This window comes from Dromiciops gliroides, chromosome 2, assembly GCF_019393635.1.
Source record: "Dromiciops gliroides isolate mDroGli1 chromosome 2, mDroGli1.pri, whole genome shotgun sequence".
Classification (NCBI taxonomy): Eukaryota; Metazoa; Chordata; class Mammalia; order Microbiotheria; family Microbiotheriidae; genus Dromiciops; species Dromiciops gliroides.
This window is the reverse complement of record NC_057862.1, coordinates 222,520,908-222,543,367: the sequence shown is the minus strand read 5'-3', so window position 1 is coordinate 222,543,367 and position 22,460 is coordinate 222,520,908.

Here is a 22,460-nt window from a genome sequence, read left to right as displayed (position 1 = left end):
TTTATGCACATAGCATTTGGTTAAATTGCAAAAGTTTCAAGTCTTTCATACTGATATGATGTACTTGGAATACAGAGAGGGCTATGAAAGTGTTTCACAATTTTTTCTAAAATAATTTCTACCTGTTTCAATATGTTTCCATAATAACATGATTGAAAGAATTAGAGAACTCTGGTTATAGAAAGAACATCATTCATTATAACATTAATTTAAAGTGAGAATTGTAGTGGCAAAGCAAGCAAAAATTGCAGTCTTGGCTAGCCTACCCTTTGAAAAAGTCACTTAGTCATTCATTTAAAGTAAATTAAAATGTTTTGAGAGTAAACAGAAAAAAATAGCGATTTGTATTTATTTTAGTGTCCATTTCAATATTAGGATGTTATTAATTTTGTTTTGTTTTGTTTTGTTGTGGGGCAATGAGAGTTAATAATCTTGCCCAGGGTCACACAGCTAGTGTCAAGTGTCTGAGGCAGGATTTGAACTCAGGTCCTTCTGAATCCAGGGCCAGTGCTCTAGCCACTATGCCACCTAACTGCCCCCAAGATAATGATTTTGATAACTAAATGTGTGAACTCTTATTTTAAAATAAAATTTTAAATCATGATCATTCATAATTCCTATGCTCTGCTAAAACATATGTGTTAACACATACTTAAACAACTGAATTTACCCATCTCCTATTATCTCCTGCTTGATAATGGATCTATTTAAGATCTGCCTGCTATTAGTTGAGCTATGTCCAATTCAAGTTTTTATGCCTCTGACAAAAATATGTTGTGGAAGAGTACTAAAAACATATATTACAGAATGCAAAAATGGCAAATCTATTCATCTTGACAATCTCATGAATTGGATTCATTTTCAGATTCAAAATGTCAAAGCAGCAAATATTTTTTTGTTGTTGTTTGAGACAATAGCTAGACTAACCTCAAAGCTTTTCTCTGTATTTACCACAGTTTAATGAGTATTTGTTTATGGAGCATTCTATAGATAATTTTGTCAAGCCACATAATTAGGAAATATTTCCACTAAATTTTAATTGTCGTGCATGTTTCCAATGGCTATGTTATAGCCATCTAAACACTTTTATTCTGGTACAAGTGATAATTAGTGGTGAAGATCTATAAACTTCTGCTTTATTTTCATCCTCTAAGTGCCAAACTTTGTGGACCTTGTGAACCTAACAGACTTTGCTTAAAGGATTTGTCGCACAGTGCCTTGCACATAGTAGCATTTAATAAATCCTTGCTTAATTAACAATGAGAAACACAATCAATTAGAGGTACAGAAATGGAAAGGCTACATTAAGATACTGGAGACCTGAATTCTACCATTTACAAGTTGCGTGACATTGAAGATTTAGTCTCAATCACCTTACGCATAAAAATGAGATAATGCTTTACCTTCCTTTAGAAAGGGACATGGGCCAGAATATCCCTTGGGATTTATTTAATTTCTGAGATTTATGATCCCATGAATAATGTTCCTTGATATTTATATATTTTACCTTTCTCTGAATTGTAGTGAACCAAAGATTAGAATATACCCAGACCAAATATTGTAAGAAAACTGAGCCAAATTCTTCCTAGAGCTTGTGTCATTTCAATATGTGGTGTGACCAGAAAGATGCCTGCAAAATTCTGTGAAATTATTAGGTTAGGCAAGTCATTTCTAGGAATGACTGTGCCCATTACTGCAACAAATGTTGTGACAGAGCATACCACTTGGGATGGCAGTGTTTTAACATGAGGAATAGCACTACCCTTCCCTTCCCCTTTGGTTTAAAAAGTTTATCTTGTTATATTAAGAAAGGGAGTTTTCCAGATGAAAGCCTTCTGATTAGTCATCAACTCACCCTGTTTGTACCCTATCTCATCTTTACCACCCTTTGTATCTATGCAGTTAGATAATAGTGGGTGGAGAGTAGGCATGGAAATTTTTATGCCAATGTTTGAAAACATATAATATATGCAGACCCAGCCTTGTACATTGTTAAAATGAGAAAGAGAGAGAGAGAGAGAGAGAGAGAGAGAGAGAGAGAGAGAGAGAGAGAGAGAGAGATGGAAGACAGAGAGAAGAGAAACATTGAGAGAAGAGAGGAAGGGGCAGCTAGGTAGCACAATGGATAAGCACTGGCCCTGGATTCAGGAGGACCTGAGTTCAAATCTGGCCTCAGGCACTTGACACTTACTAGCTCTGTGACCCTGGGCAAGTCACTTAACCCTCATTGATCCGCCCCTCCAAAATAAAAAGAAAAAAAAAGAGAGGAGAGAGATATTCTCTTATTGTGCATACAAGTAGAGTCATTTAAAGAGAAGACTACAAAATGAAAGGATTTTTAGTAACAGGAAAAACTAAAATTAATCTAATGTAGCATTATTAGGAAACTAGATGGAAAAAAGCAGAAAATTTATGGAAATCCGAAAGATACTTTTTGTGGCACATTAGCTAGATAGCTGGCCTCAAAGCAAAAAAGACTTTTGTGTTTAAGTTCCCCATCAGACACATCCTACATTATAAACCTTGGTCGAGTCCCTTTACCCTCTCAATGTTCTAGGCATCTCTCTAAAATTATGTTTCAGAGAAAGTGCCAATCAGCATTAATATAGGGAGATTCCTATATCAGTGAAATCAAAAGTCCTATCCTTCTTAAGTTTCAAGAGCTTTTCAGTGACTTTTTGAAGTATTCTATTATTTAAAAAAACAAAACAAAACATTTCTTACCTGGTTTTTTCTACAAATATATTATTCTCCCTTCTGCCCCCAATGACTAATATTTTACAGGGAGGCATATGACTTCCCTGATGTATAAGACCTATTTTCATTCAATTGCCTAACGCTCTTTGTGCTAGACATTTTCCTTCAGAGCCCTGTTGGTGAGATTGGTTTGTGCAAGATCTGTTTAACCTAAATTCAGACTTAAAGCTGGATGCAAACTGATTTATGGTTTAGACAATCAGGTCCCTACACTCCTTGCCTTGTGAATTATGTTGGGCTTTTTTGATCCAGGCAAGAGGCTGCCCAGCAGGAGGCTTTGCAATGCAGATTTTGATTAAAAACTTTATTTACAAATACAATTTACAGTGTAGGTCTGGCCGAGAAATTCTTCTTCTTTCACCACAGGACCTTGAGAGATGCCTGCTGTGCATAAAAATGGGGGCAGCTTTCATTTAAAGTTTATTGGGGGGTTTTAAACTCATATAACCCCATACCTAACAGAGGTGTGGAAAGTCTGCAACATGATGTAATGGTAATCACTTGACGTTTTCTTCAGATTTTTTGCTTGTAAAAGGAACAGTCCTCACTGCAAAGCTGTTCTAAACAGATGTTCGTAACTTTAGTATTGGTTATACACAAGTTAAAAGTATGGTAGGTCTTTGAACCTCCTTAAGAAGGTGTCTTATTCATGAGTCTTGACTTTATGTGCAATATGTAAGTTCATGTTACAATGGGTCCATTTATGGTACTTTATTTTTCTGTATAATTCACAGAATTCCCAAGTCAGAATGTTTGATATTAAGCTGTCTTCCCGAGCTGTATGATTTCAGCATGTGTGTACTCTTTGCTCCTTAATGTTTCTTTCCTCTTTAAACAGTAGGAGAAACTTTCTAAGTAAATAAACTAAATGAGTAGATGGACCATAGTAAAAAATGAGTATCGCTAGTTCAATATGATGGCATGGAGCAGTATTATGTATACATACATGGAGAAGTAGTACAAATGGACAATGAGGTAGGCCTAGCATTTTACAGAAGGAAGAGAGCAGGTTGGGTTACATATTAAGAGATGCATAGTATAGTACTTTGAATAATCCCATTCTGTGCCCTGACCCAAGAGTCTACCTTTTAAATACCAGTGGTCTAACAGTGATGGCAGAGAGCAGCAAATTATGGAAAACTGTCATCTCTGAAGACTCTAGGAAAAGACATAAGAGGGTGAAGGTAGCTAATGTGAAAAAATGATACAACAAGATATAATGATAAATATGAAATGTGTGTATGTGTATGTGGAGAGAAATAGAGACAGAGAAAGATGAAAGACAGAGACAGAGAGAGGAGTCTCATTCTGCATATTACATCCATCCCTTCTCTGTAATGGATAGGATGTTTCATCATCAGTCTTCTGGAATTAAGAATGGTTAAAGCTATTAAAACTTAAAACTAGGGCAGCTGGGTGGCACAGTGGATAAAGCACAAGCCCTGGATTTAGGAGGACCTGAGTTCAAATCCAGCCTCAGGCACTTGGCACTTACTAGCTGTATGACCATGGGCAAGTCACTTAACCCTCATTGCCCCACAAAAAAAAAAAGAGAGAAAGAAAAAAAGAAAAAGAAAACTTAAAATTACACCAAGATTTTCAATATAGTGTGTGCATGCCTGTATGTCTGTGTGTCTGTGTGTACATTATACCTATGGATGAAAAAATAACTTAAGAAATGGAATCCATGTAATGGATGAGCAAATGAGAGAGAAGATTATAGGAAATAAATTAGATAACTCATTAGATTACATGAAATTAAAAGGCTTTTGCACAAGCAAAATTAATACAGTGAAACTTAGAAGGAAAACAAGAAATGGAGGGGAGAAACTTATAGCAAGTTTCTTTCATAAAGACCTCATTTCTCAAATATATAGGAAACTAAGCCAAATTTGTAATAGTAAGAGCCATTCCCAAGTTGATAAATGTTCAAAGGATATTAACAGGCAGTTTTCAGAAGAAGAAATCAAAGCTCTCAATTGTTACATGAAAAAATGCTCTAGATCACTATTGGTTAAGGAAATGCAAATTAAAACAACTGTGAGATACTACCTCATACCCATCAAATTATCTAACAAGACAGAAAAGAAAAAATGAGAAATGCAGGAGGGGATGTTGAAAAATAAGTATACCAATACACTGTTGATAGAATTGTTTACTGATTCAACTAATCTAGAGAAAAAATTGCAACTATGCCCAAAGGGCTACAAAATTGTACACACTCTTTGACCCAGTAAAACACTACTAGATTTGTATCCCAAATAAAAGGGAAAACAACTTATATGTACAAAGATATTCATAGCAGCTCTTTTTGTGGTAGCACAGAATTGGAAATCAAGGGAATGTCCATCAATTGAAGAATGACTGAACACACCGTGATATATGATAGTGATAGAATACTATCATGATATAACAAATGACAAGGACAATCATTTCAGAAAAAAACATTGGAAGACTTCTGTGAACTGATGCAAAGTGAAGTGAGCAGAATCAAGAGAACATTGTATATAGTAACAGCAATATATTGTAAGAATGATCAACTGTGAAAGATCTGACTATTCTGAACAAGACAATGGTCCAAGACAATTCCAAAGGACCCATGATAAAAAATGCTATCCATTTCCAGAGAGAAAATTGATTAATTCTGTATGTATGTTTAACCATACATTTTAACATTATTTTTTATTTTCTTATTTTGATTGTGCTTTCTTTTGTAACATGGCTAACATACAAATAGATTTTGCATGTCTTCACATGCATAATTCATGTCAAATTGCTTGCTTACTCAAGGCAGGGGGGCTTGAAACCCCAATTTTTTTTTTAAAAGAATGATTGTTAAAATTGTTTTTACATGTAATTGGGAAATATTTCATGAAATACCTAAAAAAACTATTTAAGAAATAAAAGCCATGGCTATTGGTGTACAAACAGAATAAAGACTTGTGTTAGCACTCTGGTTAGAGGCAACAGAAAGCCTAGAATTATGAGATGAATCATCTTTATGACAAGAGACAGAAGACAGCTACTTACAGTTGTGACTGAGGTACTTTGGGCTGCTATTATGAGAACATGGGGATAACATGTAGTGTGTAAGGGGTATTTAGGAAGAAAGATGAGTGGGCCTTTCCTTTTGTAGATACAGGTTGACCATTCTTATAGAGCCTTTTCATAGTCTGGGTTCATTACAGAGACTTGGTTCCAGGAAAATGCCTCAGCTTCAGGAAATCACTTACTGAATCAACAAACATGAATTCAAAGATTAAAAAAATGAAACAATCTGTGTTCTTGAGGCATTTACATTCTATTAGAAGGATACAAAGAGTGGTTATGATAGGGGATCTCTTAAAAACTCCCTTGAGATATGAATATATTTCTGTGTGTCTCTCTAGAGATATAAATTCCTATAAATATAGCTAAGTGAGTGTGTGTGTGAGTGTGTGTCTGTGTTTATCTCAACCATATGGCATTAGCAAGTTTGAGAGGATAAGACCACCTGATATGGCATCTGAAACACTGACACTATGTCATAAACCTTAAAGATGGTTTGATAGTCTGAAAGCCTAAGACATAACATACTCTTCACTGGTGATATGACCTATTTGTCATTTTCTATGGGCCCATATTAAGAGGTGTAACGATTGGAATGACGCCACCTGCTGGATACTTACTGTGGAAGAGTTCTGCCCATGAAGCAAAGGTCTTTGAGGGCAAGACCAGGAGTCTTTTCTTTGGCGGGAGGAAGTGACGCGGACTAGTGGGAGGAGGAAGGAAGAGACTGGCGCTCAGTCTCGGGCTCTTTCCTTTGGACTCTGGTGGAGAGCGGAGCTAGAAATGTGCTCTCCCTTTAATAGATAGGAATCTAGGCCTTTCTCTCTCTCTTTACCAAATTCTTATTCTCCTTAATAAATGCTTAAAAGTCTAACTCTTGCTAAAGCTTATAATTTATTGGCGACCACTCATTAGATATTTTAGACAGACTAGCTAGAATTTTAGCCCTTAACAGAGGTAGCATGGTTATTGTTAAAATAATGCTTTAAAGTATTGTGTGATGATCAACTGTGATAGACTTGGCTCTTTTCAGCAGTGCAATGATCTAAAATAATTCCAAAGAACCATGTTGGAAAATGTTCTCCAAATCCAGAAAAAAAGAACTGCAGATTCTAAATGCAGATTGAACCATACTGTTTCTACTTTTTAGGGGGGGGGGGTTGTCTTTTTTGAGGTTTTTCCCTTTTGTTTTGATTCTTCTTTCACAACATTACTAATTCAGAAATATGTTTAATGTGACTGTACACATATAACCTATATCAAATTGTTTTCTCTTGGAGAGGGGGGAGGGAAGGGTGGAAGGTAGAAAAACTTGGAACTAAAAATCTTATGAAAACAAATGTTGAAAACTATCTTTACATGTAACTGGAAAATAATAAAACACTTCTATGATTAATTTTTTAAATAATGCTTTAGCTGGAGTCAGAAGAAACCTGGGTTCAATTCCTGCTATTGACACTAATTAGCTTTGACCTTGCATAAGAAAATCAACCTCTCTGAGACTCAGTTTTCTCATCTGTATAATGAGGAGACTAATACCTATAGAACACCACCCCCCCAGGTTTTACTGGAACAATTCATTAAAAATTGTGTAAAATATTTTATTAATCTCTGAATGCTATATAAAAGTCAGCTATCATGATTCTTTCAGAAATAAGTAAATTCTTCTGATCCTTTCTGAGGGTTATATTTGGAAATAGGGAATCCTATGAGGAGAAAATATTGAAAATATTAAGGAGAAATGAAAAAGATTGATGAAAAATAAGGAGTTATAAAGAACTCAGAAGAGGGAAGGGAGAACAAAAATGATTTTTTGTGAGGGAATTATTGAATAAAAAGTAGGAAATGTTGAGAGATACATAGAATTAGCTGAGGAATATTTAAGTGGCATTAACTAATACATCAGCAACGTAATTGTGGATGTCAGGAGTTTTAAAAGGATGTGTGAAGTAAAGAAATAATTAATGATAGCTAACATTTACATAGTGCTCACAGTGTTCCAGGTACTGTTAAATGCTTTATAAATTATTACCTCATTTGATCCTCAGAGCAACCCAGCAAAGTAGATGCTATTATTATCCCCATTTTACAGATGACTGAAACTGAGGCAAAGAGAGGTTAAGTGACTTGTCCAGGGTCACACAGCAAATAAATGAGGCCAAATTTGGACTTGAAACCCAATACTCTATATGCTGCATCACTTAGTTGTCCAAATTTAAAATAATGTCAAAGACTGGGATGATCAAAAAGTACAACAGAGAGCAATGATGCACTGTGGAGTAATAATGTAGGACTTGGGAAGGGAAGGGCATAAATAGGAAAAGGCACAATCAGCAAGCTAAGGAAAATCAGCATGCATTAAATATTTGAGTCTTGTATTCATATGAATACAAACAAAATGTCAGAAGTATATTTCCTGATCTACTTTATAGACCTCTAATCTGAAATGTTCCACTGTTGTGTATGTTCTGCATTCAATTACCATACAGAACTCCCATTGACCTGCAAAACAAACACAGAATCATTTACAAAGATCCGCAGAGCTCAAGAGAGATCTGATAACATCAGATTGAATAGCAGAACAGCAGATCTATTAGATAGAACACTAGAATTTTCTTTCTATTAAACAAAAAATTCCAGTTAGTCCATATGGAGGATTCAGAAATCTATAATCATTTCCATCTATAATTTCCAAGAGAAATCTGCTGGATTTAGTTTATTACAAACATAAACAGGATACGTGTGGAGAAAATGTCTTGTCATATACTTGTATCTCTGAAAATGCAGAAAGGTAACATCATCAGTATTTTCTAATTGCCTCACGAGAGGTACATTAAGGCTTTGCATCTATAGGTACATGCTGAAGGAAGAGGACATTTTTGTCAAAACAATAAATCAAATATTTATTGCAAACCTATTATGTGCAAAGCCACATGTACTATAAAAGAAACAAAGAAATATGATAATAATAGTGGACATTGATTAATACCTTAAGATTTGAAAAGCACTTTACATGCATTATCTCTTTTGAACTTCAAAATAATCCCGTGAGGTAAGTCCTATTGCTATTGCAATCCCCTTTTTATGATGAGGAAGCAGGAAAAAAGAGCTCATGTGACTTACCCATGATAATACTGCTGGTGTCCAAGGAAGCATTTGAACCAAGTTTTCTCTTAATTTCAAGTCTAACACTCTTACCACTACAGAAAAGATTACTTTTCTCAAGGAATTTACAGTCTAGTTAGGAAGATCCATATACAGGTATAAAGAATAACAACATGTAGTAGTCATGATGTAGTTTCAAATAAATAGGTCTGAGAAGAGTTTAAAGGAGAGAGAAATAACCATGGATTAAGGTTGTCTAGAAAGATTTGCTGAAGGTTGTGAAATACAATTTGGTTACATAAGGATGTATAGAATGCAAGTAGGAATAGGGAAGAACAGCCCCCAACTGGAGAGGTGAACATGAGGAAACAGTAATATGCACAGTATATTCAAGAGGAAATGAGCAGACCAAATTGGCTAAAGCAAAGATTTTTAGAGAGTGATAAGGTTGTTGTGATAAGGTGGTGTAGTGGATAGAGTGCTATGTCTAGAGTCAGGAAGACAGTTCAAAACTGGTTTCAGATACCTACTAGCTATATGACTCTGGCCAAGTCACTTACCCCTATTTATCTCAAATTTGCATCTGTAAAATGAACTGGAGAAGGAACTAGCAAATTTCTTCAATATTTTTGCTAAGAAAACCCCCAAACAAGTCACAAAGAGTTGGAAGTGGCTGAAAATGATTAAACAACAAAGGTTGAGGAGGTGAATTGAGATAAGTTTTGGGGGAATAATTAATGCCAGACTAAGTAATGTAACAAGGAGCCAATCAACTTTTTTAATAGGATAATTTTATATGTAGATGGTACATACATGGTCAGTGTTGATCAGGACACACTTGATCAACTGTTTTCCCCATAGCCCAGTTGATGAAATTACAGAAATTAGCAGACAACTAACAGCCATTGAGGTGTTAAGGTTTTAAACGAAGTGTAAAGAAGGCCTTATATTCTTGTACTCCTTTCAGAAATATTCAGAAGTTTTCTGATGAAAATGGATGCCAATAGAAAGCAGATAGCTATTGGCTAGGTAAGGATTAATCATGTCCCTAGCAGACCTTTAAAAATGAGACACTCCCTAGAAGTCTATGGAGATAGCAATAGAGAGATTCACATATATAGAAAACCAGCCCCAAGAAGGAATTGTTCTATACCTCATAGTAATATGTAAGGGATGTCTCTCTTCTCCCACCTCATTGGTCATGATATATTTTAGAGAAGCCACTTTCCCAATATGAGACATCACACTCAGGAGACATCACACACAGTCAAAGGTCAAGGTAGGAGACAGCTCTAAGGAATGTGATCTCTGTGAGTCAATGTAGGTGACACAGTGGATAGAGCACTGCCTGAAGTCGGGAGCACCTGAGTTCAAATCTCACCTCAGACACTTAATAGATATGTGACCCTGGGCAAGTCACTTAACCCCAAGTGCCTTAAAAACATCCAGGACCATCCCCAGTCATCCTGAGATATATAGAGATAGAGATAGAGATGTAGATGATGTAGATGTAGATGTAGATGTAGATGTAGATGTAGATGTAGATGTAGATGTGGATGTAGATGTAGATGTACAGATAGATAGAGAGAGATAGAGATAGAGATAGATAGAGATAGAGATAGAGATAGAGATAGAGATAGAGATAGAGATAGAGATAGAGATAGAGATAGAGATAGAGATAGAGATAGAGATAGAGATAGAGATCTCTTGCTACCAGACCCAAATGGCTCGGGAGGAGAGAGTGAAATTGTTGACTTTGCACAGCCCTCCCTCACTTAATCCAATTCACTGCAAGTCATGACATTACCCTGATGTCATGGTACTCTTTGAGAATGAAGGACAAACAGCAACAATAACAAGCCATCCCTATTCATCAGTATTTGAAATATCAGGGGTGATTCCAGATGAGCAACCTGCCAGAAGAAATGCTATACCCAAGGAAAGCAGTATGAGGTTAAGATTTTAAAAAGAATGAACGTCCAGAAGTGTGAGTTGCTTTGGCCCCAAATTTGACTTAAGTGTGTATATATCTGTCATGTACTCTGTACCCTCTGGAGCTATGTATATTTCTGAGAAAATATTCCTCAAGATAATGGGAAGAATGTTTTAGTTGGGAGATTTTTTAAAATATGAAAACATAAATATTTATTAAGTACACTTATTTTAAGTTAATGAAAGTTTAATTCATTATGTTTGGTGCTATCTAGCTGGTTTGTATCTCACCTTAACTGGCTTCTGTTCTCATTCATTTTGCTTAAATGCTTCAATGAAATTATTTTCATTTGTTTCTTTTATTTTTTTTTTTGGCATTACCATCTTTTGCCCTTTAATCCTCTCCATTTCCATTTCTCAAAAAAAAAAATCCTCCCTTGTAATAAATAAGCATAGTTGAACAAAACAAATCTACACCTTGGCCATGTCTAAAAATCTTGGCACCTCTAGTCTATCACCTCCATAATAGTAAATGAAGAGCATGCTTCATTATCAGTCATCTAGTCATATGTAGTGATTACATTCATAAGAATTTTAAAATTATTTCTCTTACAAAGATGGAGCCATTTTATAAATTGTTCTGATTTTACTTTACTTTGGAATTAGTTTATACTCAACTTCCCAGGTTTTCTGAATATTTATGTATTTTTTTTTATTATGGAGTAATAGTATCCTATAGCATCCATATACTATAATTTCTTCACGCATTTGCAAATTGATGAGAATCCCCGACATTCTTGCTTCACCCTCGGTTTTATTTTATATACCTCTAGTGTGTCATCCTTATATATTATGCTGGCTCTTGGTATGGGAGCAATATTATTTTAAATGGTAAGGAAATATTTGCATACATTTTACTAGTTTAAAAACAGAAATGAGTTCTATGTTTTGTCCACCCACAAAGCTTTTTTCTGTACTTATTGGTATAATCATGTGACTTTTTAAAAAGTAATCATAGGATGATATATTTGGAGCTGGTAGGGACTTCAGAAAGATTTAGTCCAATCCCTTGATTTTATAAATGAGATATCTATGGCCTAAGAAGGTTCAGCAACTTGCCTAAGGTCACACATGTAGTAAGCATCAGAGTTAAAATTTTAACAAAGTTTCTTTGAACTAGAGCCAATGTTGAAGGTTTTCATAATATTGAATCAACTCTGCATTCTTGACATAAATCCAACTTGGTGATAGTGTATAATCTTTTTTTAAAATGTTGCTATAGCAACTTTGTTCATATCTTGTCTAAAAAATTCACATGTATATTTGTGAAAGAAAGTAGTCTATAGGTTTCATTCTCTGTTTTGTTTCTCCCTTGTTTAGATGTCAAGGCTATGTTTGCATCATTGAAGTCTTTTGGTAGAATACCTTCTTTCCCTTTCAAGAAGTTTATATAATATTAGAATTGATTGTTATTTGAATATTTCATGAATTTTACTTGTAAATCAATCTGAACCTGAGTATTTTTTCTTCCTTTTGGAGTTAATGAATAGTGTGTTAAATTATTTTTTTAATTAGGTTATCTTTCTTTTTTCTTGTTCTATTCATCTAAGTATAACAAAGTTTTGAGAATACAAAATCACTTTTTTTAGAGGTGCAATGAGGGTTAAGTGACTTGCCCAGGGTCACACAGCTAGTAAGTGGCAAGTGTCTGAGGCCAGATTTGTACTCCAGTCCAGGGCTGGTGCTTTATTCATTGTGCCACCTAGTTGTCCCCCAAAATCATTTTTAACAATTTCCTTTCTATCATTTTCATTTATTGTGAATTAATCTCTTTACTCTAATCATCATTTTTTCAATTTTATTAATTTAAAACAAAAAAGTCCTAGTTTTATCAGCTTAATGGGCTATACTGATTTCCATTTGATTTGATATGATTATTTTCATCTCTTTGATTTTTGATAGTTGCATGCTTCTCTCTTATTGATTATATATGTGTGTATACACATACCTATACCTGTATATGAAAAGACAGAGTGAGGGATGAAAGAGAGAGTAGAAAGGAAAGAAGGAAAGAAGGAAGGAAAGAAGGAAGGAAAGAAGGAAAGAAGGAAGGAAGGAAGGAAGGAAGGAAGGAAGGAAGGAAGGAAGGAAGGAAGGAAGGAAGGAAGGAAGGAAGGAAGGAAGGAAGGAAGGAAGGAACAAAATTCTATAGCTCCTTCTATTTGCCAGCCATTTTGTTAAGTGCTTTAGAAATATTACCTCATTTGATCCTCATAGGTGTCCTGAAAGGGAGGTGCTATTATTGTTCCCATTTTATAGTTGAAGAAATTGAGACAGAGAACAGTGACTTGCCCAAGGTCATATGACTAATAAGCGTCTGAGGTCAGTTTTGAATTCAGGTCTTCCTGACTCCAGTCCCAACACTCTGTCCATTTCATGACCTAGCTTCTTTCCAATAGAGCGACACTTACCTCACAGATATATTGAAAAACAAATGAAATCATGCATATTAAGTACTTTGTAACAGTTACAGAAGTACTATTGATGTTCTCATTTCATACCTGGCTGTACTACCTTACTACTTCTCCAGCTGACTTCTCCACCATGCCTCAGGGAGCTCATTATTGGAATAAGCTTATCATCCTATAAGATCTCATCAGTCTTAGTCCTCCACAACATCACTATCTTTTGCCTTTCTGATTGAAAATGGTTCCATAAACTCCAAACCTCAATTAAAGGAGAGCACTCAGCTCAGAATTCTCATGGAACAGAATTCTCTGACAGATTTTTCCACCATGATGCTCCTTTATGGCATTGATTCTCTTTTTTCATATTTGTATCCCTAGCACTTAGCACAGTGCCTGGTACGTAGTAGGTACTTAATAAATATTTATTGTTGACTGCACATGTGACTCAAGTAGAAAGCAAACTATTGTACACATATTTCTTTTCTTTCTTTTTCAAATGAAATTTATTTTAAACAAAAAGGCTACCTTATCTCCCTCTTAACTCTCTCCCCAAATTGAAAAAGAAAAGAGAAAGCAGAAGAAGAGAAGAAAAAGAAGAAGAAGAAGAAGAAGAAGAAGAAGAAGAAGAAGAAGAAGAAGAAGAAGAGGAAGAGGAAGAACAAGAAAAGAAACTTGGAACAATGATAAATAGTCAAGCAAAACAAAATTTTCTATCAGTAATATCACACACATACATAAGTACATACATACATATACACCCTAATTCACACACTAAGTACACAAACCCTCTGTCATGAGATGAACAACATCATCCATTGTAAGTCCTCTAGAATCATGTCTAGTTAACATGTGTCAGAGTTCTCAAGTCTTCCAAAGCTGTATGTCTTCACAATGTTATTTCTTTTGTAGAAATCATGCTCCTGGTTCTCTACTCACCCTATTCTGTAACACTTCATATGAGTCTTCCCAGATTCCTGAAATTACTAGAAATTACTATGATCTGCTTTATGCATCTTCCATTCCTCTCTTCTTCCCACTAATTAAGATTTAGGAAATCAACATCTCTTGACTAGAGTGTCCTTTATTTCCATCCAGAGCCCTTAAAATGAGGTGCTTTCTCATAGAAGTAGTAAAAAGAAGCTATTTGGACCCAGAAGACCTATTTAATTCCAACCCTACTCTCTTTGTCTCTGTCTCACATTGTCACTCTGTCTCTCTGCCTCTCTTTCTGTCTCTCCTTCCCTGTGTGTCTCTCTGCCTCTCTCTGTCTCTGTCTATCTGTCTCTCAACAAGCAAGTTGCTCCACTGACTGGAGTATTGTATTGATTTTCCTTTTTTCAATCACTTCCATTTCCAAATATACTAATTTCTCCTTCCCTAACTGGGAAACCATCACTTGTAACAAATAATAAGAAAGAAATGGAGTATAAGCAATTAAATAAAACTATTCAGCATATCAGCTATCTAACAGTAAAGACAACATTCGCTATCCATTGTTCAATCCCTCCTCGTTCAAAGAAGGAAGGGAAATATACCCTCTCCTTTCTGGTTCAGAGCCAAGCTTGGCTCTGAGCCATAATTTTTCTTATCCATAAAATAGGAGTTATAATCTCTACCCTGACTACCATAAAGTTGCTCATTTCAATAGAAAGAACATTGGATTTGGAGTGAGAGAATCTGACTTTCTGTGAAAATTTGGGCAAGTCACTTAATTTCTCTGAGCCTCAGTTTTCTAATCCCTAAAGTGATGAAATAAAGCTAATTATCTCTAAGGTCCCTTCTGGTTCCAAATCAGGAATTTTTAACCTTTTTATGTGTTATAAACTCCTTTGAAAGACTTGTGAAACCTATAGTGCCCTACTTATAATACTGGTTTTAAATACTTAAAGTGCAATGGAATTGAAGTGCAATGCAGTTATAAAAATACTTTTAATTTTTTTTTCATGTGCCTCTTCTAGAGGATTCCATGACCCTACCTCATAGGGATACTATAGAGATCAAAGGGGATGTTTTTGGTGAAAATGATTTTAAAACTCTACAACTCTAGACCAAGATAAGGGATTACTAGTGAATGCCAAAACACAGGTTAAATAACAATTCAAGGTGAATTTGCTACAAACTTTACCAAGCAAACCATTTTAATTGCTAAATTAATGGTAGAAACAATAAGAATATTGGAATGAGAGGGCAGCTAGGTGATACAGTAGATAAAGCACTGGCCCTGGATTCAGGAGAACCTGAGTTCAAATCTGGCCTCAGACACTTGACACTTACTAGCTATGTGACCCTGGACAAGTCATTTAACCCTCATTGTCCCTCAAAAAAAAAAAAAAACATCCTGGGATGAGAGACAGATGGACTAGAGAAGCCTAGCAAGGTTACATAGATAAACTTTGAAATGTACAGAATTTAGTTGAGAAAAGAATAGCAGTAAGGGCATTTCAGGTAGGATTTGATAGGATGAACAATGAGAGAGGGGCAGGAAAATACAATATACATACTGGGGAATTGTAAGTGGAAGTTTTTAAGAAAAGATGAATTTTGGGGCACTTATTTCACTGAGTTCTGTGTCTGCCTTCTTTGAGTACTAACAGTGGATTATATTCAATATTCCACTAAAAAGTAGCATTCTCACTTTAATTCTAAGGCAGAAATGTTAGAGAAGGTGCAAGTAAATGAGAAAGAGGCAGAATAAAAGGAAAGGAGAAGAAAAGCAAGCTAGTATGGGAATGAGAGAATTTGGAGAAGAAAAGATTTCCCCCACTAGTTTATAACTGAAAACAGTAAGGGGGCACATTTCCGGTGGCTCCCAAGACAGGAGTGTCTATTTCCCACTCTTCATTAAAGATGAATGAATTCACCTCCTGCTTGCCACTTTGAAAACATACCAGATTTGCTTAGTTTGGCAGGCTAGTAGAGGAAGAAATATTCATAGGGAACAGAAAAAGCCTGCTGTTTGCCAGTAGCTATTAACTTGTGGCTATATCAACATTTCTGCTGTTAACAATAATCTTATCCAAGAGTCTATTCTTGTACAACCTCAGGGGTTGGAGAAATACTTTCTAGGCAACATCTCAAAGATTACAAATAACAAGATGTTTTCACAAGAAGAAAAGCAAGAAGAAAACTTCATATTAGTTCTCACCTCATAAGAGGTATCAATTTCCAATGCTGTACTCTCAGAGACATTTTGCCTTTAGCATATTTTTTCCCTATCAGTTTGAAACTGTTTGACCAAATGTGACCTCTCAGCATTGTAGATTCTTCTGTTTTCAAGGATCCCAAATCCCAAATTAATGACAATATTATCTATGTCCACAAATATGCCTGAAGACCTTGATAGAGGCTGAGGTTTGCCACCCACAATTAGCCTGTTGTGCTGTCATTGGAGGAATTGGTTTTACTTTAGTTTTTGTTGTTGTTGTTTATGACTTTGGGTTGGGTTTGTTGTGTGAGTGTTTGTGTGTGTGTGTGTGTGTGTGTGTTGGGGGGTGTTGGTGTTTGTAAGTGCTGATAAATTAACTTCATCGTGTAAGTCTACTGGACTTAATTGACAGATGGAATAGAATGTTTCCTATTTTCTAAAACATGTTTTGTTATGAGTCTGTCTACAAAGTTTACTTCTACTGCCTGGAATTAAGAAATAATGAATAGGATAGTTTCAGGGGAAAAAAACTTTGGAAGACTTTCATGAACTGATGCAAAATGAAGTGAGTAGAACCAGAAGAACAATATACACAGCAATGCAAACAGCAATATTGCAAGGATGATCAACTGTAACGATTGGAATAACGCCACCTGCTGGATACTTACTGTAGAGGAGTTCTGCCCATGAAGGGAAGGTCTTTGAGGGCAAGACCAGGAGTCAGGAAGTGACGCGGGCTAGTGGGAGGAGGAAGGAAGAGACTGGCGCTCAGTCTCGCTCTCTTTCCTTTGGACGCTGGCGGAGAAGGGAGCTAGAAATGTGCTCTCCCTTTAATAGATAGGAATCTAGGCCTTTTTCTCTCTCTTTACCAAACTCTTATTCTCCTTAATAAATGCTTAAAAGTCTAACTCTTGCTAAAGCTTATAATTTATTGGCGACCACTCATTAGATATTTTAGACAGTTTAGCTAGAATTTTAACCCTTGACACAACTATGAAAGACTTAACTACTCTAATCAATAAAATGACACAGGACAAATCCAAAGAACCCATGTTGAAAAATGCTATGTACTTCCAGAAAGAGTAATGATGAACTCTGAATGTACATTAAAGAATGTTTTAACCTTTATTTTTCTTAGGTTTTTTGGCCTGTGTTTTCCAACATGGTTAATATGAAAATGCTTTCCATGACTTCATATTATACCAAATTGATACCAAATTGCTTCCCTTCTCAAAAAGGGGGGAGGGAAGAAGGATGGAGGAAGATAATTCAGAACTCATTTTTTTAAAAAAGATTGTTTGAAAATTGCATAAAATTGATAAATATTTAACTAAATAAATAAAATACTTTTTTAAAAAAATTAAAAGATAATCAACTGTAAAAGACTTAGTAACTCTGATCAATACAATCATCCACCACAGCTCCAAAGGACTCATGATGTCCAGTGCTATCCACCTCCAGATAAATAACAGACTCAGAGTTTCCTTCCTTCCTTCCTTCCTTCCTTCCTTCCTTCCTTCCTTCCTTCCTTCCTTCCTTCCTTCCTTTCTTTTCAGGACCCCAGATTACTGAAAATCACTTTCTTTTATAAGGTGTAATCATCATTGCAAAGTATATCCCATCCTCAAAAACATACTGAGAGCTGTAGAAATCTCTGGGGACTCATTGATTGCAGTCTAAAAGGAATTTGGACCATATCTATATGCCTGACTTTGAGCTGTAACAAGCAATTCTTTCAACTTGGGACAAAAATAGTTTTATAGTTCTAAGGGAGAGGTATTGGAGGTGGGTACACAGTAGCAGTAATATTTATAACATGTCCAGGGCTGGGTCTGTATTGAAGAACAACCTTCAAATATGTGTAGTTTTACTATCATAAGAAGTTGCCTGTGCTTCAGATATTTCAGAATTCTCTACCCCATAAAGTTTGAGGATTAACAAAGATGGGCTTCAAGAAAGGAGTGCCACAGTAATGGGAAGATGGTATAGTTTCCTCAGTGAATAAACAGAAAGCACAGGAATTTGAGGCACCACAGAGAAAAAAGAACATTGCTTTGGACATCAGGATCCTGGGCCAAAATTCATTTTGCCCTTTGCTAATTATATGGCTCTAGCGTGACCAGTTAGGCCATCACATATCATTCTGCTTTCATTCCTACTAGAGACATGTCTCACTATACATAAATGCACCATTCTGAATACCTCTACATAAATCAATTTTTATATAGTAATAATTTGCCCAGACCTAGTGACTTCACAGCCCATAAGACATAAGGCATACACAAAATAATATCTTGATATGTCACAAAATGTACTAAAATATAGACATATTAAACATTATACCATGATTCTAAATAGAATTGTGAAATGAAAGGCCAAGGTAAGGATAAAGTATCCACTGTACTGTACAGTAAAGTTAACATATGTATGCAGTGTATTGCCCCTTCTTCACCCATTGCACCTAGCCTTTATCACTTCTTGTTGGCTATATTTTTCATGGAGCTATCAGGAGATATTTGGACAGTGGCTCACTTTTTTTCCCTCATATAACAGACAACAACAAGAAATATTATCCTCTGATCAACGGTGATAGACTTAACTCTTCTCAGCAATACAAGACAGCGACAAAAGACTTATTGTGGAAAATGTCCTCCATAGCCAGAAAAAGAACTGTGGAATCTGAAAGCAGATTGAAGCATACTATTTTCACTTTTGTTGTTGCTTTTTTGTTATTGTTCTTGTTTATTCTTTCTTGCATTTTTTCCTTTTTGGTTCTGAGCTTTCGCTTACAACATGACTGATGTATAAATATGTTTAAGAGGATTGTAATGTATGACCCATATCAAATTGCAGGAGGCAGCAGGGAAGGGAGGGTGGGAGAAAAATTTAGAACTCAAAAAATATCTTAACATGTAATTGGAAAAAAATTTAAATAAAATTTAAAATATTATCCTCAGCTAGTCTTTTTTGGTAATGCATATTTCTTTCAGAATTATTTATATAAAGTTAAATTCACATATGTTTTTACATAAGGCAAGAACTGTTTGTATTTCAAAATGTGCTCCTTCTTGCATCAGTCTATTTGGTCTGCCTTGTTTCAGGGAAGACCTGGTCACTTATTTTGCCACAATTTCCTAAGGCTACTGTAGCCATCATACATCCTTGCCCACATACATGAAGTAAGGGTAATAGTTGCCATTATCATATAGTATACACAATGAAAGAGATCCTACATTCTAGGACATCAATTATCAATGACCCTGTTTTCAATAGCTATTTGATAGTTAAAGAAAAGTATGCAAATGGAAGGCAGGAGACCTTGGAGTCTCTGCTCTCCGTTTCCCCACCACCAATTAATAAGGTGTGTGACCTTGAAGAAGCTACACTGTTTCTCTGGGCCTCAGTTTGATCATTTAAAATTTGGGCTTAGATCTGAGATTAAATTATTTTATAAGTAACATAAAATCGCATAACATCAATGGATGTCCCTCTGAAAAATCCTCCCTACTTATGCCTGTACGTCATCCAATTGCTTCTTTTCTCACTTTCCTGATTCTATGTCTCTCTTCGTTTCTCCCTCCCCACCTCTGCTTCTCAAAGCTCAGGAAAACAAATTATGTCCCTGAAGCCTTCAGATTTTACACTTCAGAACTCTTCCTTTCTAGGGACAGCTTTGGCAGCCTATGGATAATAATAGAATTGGTGACTCCAAAATTAATTTAAAAACCATTTCAAGCCCTGTCCCATGAAACTAGGTTGCAATTCTCTAGGATAGATAAGTTGGCAAAATATTTCTTTTTCACAGATCTATTATTTCAAATGCAGTTTAGAGCTCCATAAAGCTTGCAGTTTAAACTTCCCGTATAGCTCGTCCTGATTAGGACATTGAAGTTAACATTCATACATGTTAATAGGGTGCCACTTCTTTCTACATTTTAGACTCCACTATATATGACTGTAGTTAAATTGACATTCAACCATTTCTCTTTTTTGCCATGCTTTATAGTCACAGCATTTATAAAACTCAGTGTGCATAATGTGCCCTAGTCTAGGAGCTCAAATCCCTGATAACCTTTCCTACTTTTCTTCGGATATATTTGCCCTAAGAAGGCAGAGGACATAAACACAGGAGTTCTATGTATAGTTTCTCACCAAAGCACCATGAAGTAGTAAAACCATGGAAATTTTTATCTAGAGGAAATTTTAGGAATAAGCTAAGTAATTGCTAGTAAGCATTGCTAAAAATTATGAAGTCTTAAATAAAAACAAAACAAAACAACAAACTTGAAGTACCTAAGGAGAAAGGGAAGGAAAGAAAAGTGCATTTAGAAAGTGAACAGTCTAAAGGTGATGATGTGTGAGGTATAGAAACATAGAGGTATAGATAGACATAGAGATAGATCGACAGAGACAGATTATACATGTGTGTATGTGTTTATACATTATAGGGAGAGTCATAGATGTAGATAATATAGAATCAATCCTCATTAGTCTCGGTTTCTGTATTTGTGAACTTGTTTTCCTACTCAAATTTATTTGTAAACCCCAAACAAGTTTTGATTTGATTGAGTGATTGATCACAATGATTTCATGCTCTTTTGAAGATATGCACACAGTGACAAAATTTTGATTTGCCCCACATGCAGGATCTCAGCTAAGACTTTACAGGGCATTGTTCTGCCTTCTTTTTTCAGCTCTCATACTGTAAAGAATATCCTTTTCTTGGTCTTTTAGTGCCACACTTTTCACATATCTGCACTTTTTGTTGGTGGTTTTGCTATTTAAAATGCCCCCCCCCCCCGCCAAGCATAATGCTAAAATGCTATCTATTATTCCTAAGAGCAAGAAGGCTTTGATGTGCCTTGGAGAAAATACCTATGTTTGGTAAGCTTCATTCAGGCATAGTTACAGTGCTATTGGCCATCAATTCAATTTTAATGAAGTAACAATACAGTACATCTAGAAAAAGAAAGAGAAGATTCACAAATCCATTTGTAAGGCCGCTCCAGAAAGTGCTAAATTCAATGTTATGCCCAGGACTTACAGGAACCTAACCTTGCACTTTCCCTTAAGAGTAATGGTTCAGTATTCACTAGTTCAGCAAACATAATTATGTACTCCAAATGATTAGAATCAACTAAGTGTATACCCACATGTATGTTTATACATGTGTACATAAATATATGCATATATATTATGTACGTATACATATTTTTTCTTAGAACCCTTTGAATTTGATGAAGAGTTTTAAAATGAAATTAAAAAGAGGAGAAGCATTTCATGTATTTTTGAACAGAGTAACTAAACTAGTAGAACTGGAGAGTTCTATCTACATAATATACTTAGATTTCACCCATTCACTAAGCCATGTTGCCTCATCATTAATGGGTCACTGTCAACTTGAAGTAACTTCTTTATAAACATATTTCTGCAATCTGTCTTTAATGCTAAGTTGTTCAATTTTTTTTTTATAAATTAAGTCAATGAAAACATTTATGGCACTCTTGTCAAATGTAGAGATGACAGAGTTTGGAGAGTTAGCTAATCAAACAATAAGCAAGGACTTTCTACTCCAAGGACTGTTGTGAGAATACAGAGATAATGTTTGTAGAGAACTTTGTATAACTTAATGAACTATACAAATGCTAGTGATGAGGAGGAGAAGGAAGAAGAAAAGGAGCACAAAGTAATTTCAGAAAGAAGGTATCAGCAGAGCAAGGGAGTACAAAAGCATTTCGTTCAAGAGGTGGCATCTGGAATGAGTTTGAAGAGAGCTGGGATTTTCATATAGGGGAGTGAGAAGGTTGTTCATTCTGGGTAGGGGACAATCTATAAAAAGGCATAGAGACAGGAGATGAATGAGCAAGGGAACTAGTCCCAGTTAGCCTAGAAGACAGAGCGTATAAAGAAAATTAAAGTGTAAATCCTATAAAGGTAGACCAGAATGAGATTGTGGAGTACTTTTGATTGTTCAAATAGTTCAGATGAGAAGTCATGAAAGTCTG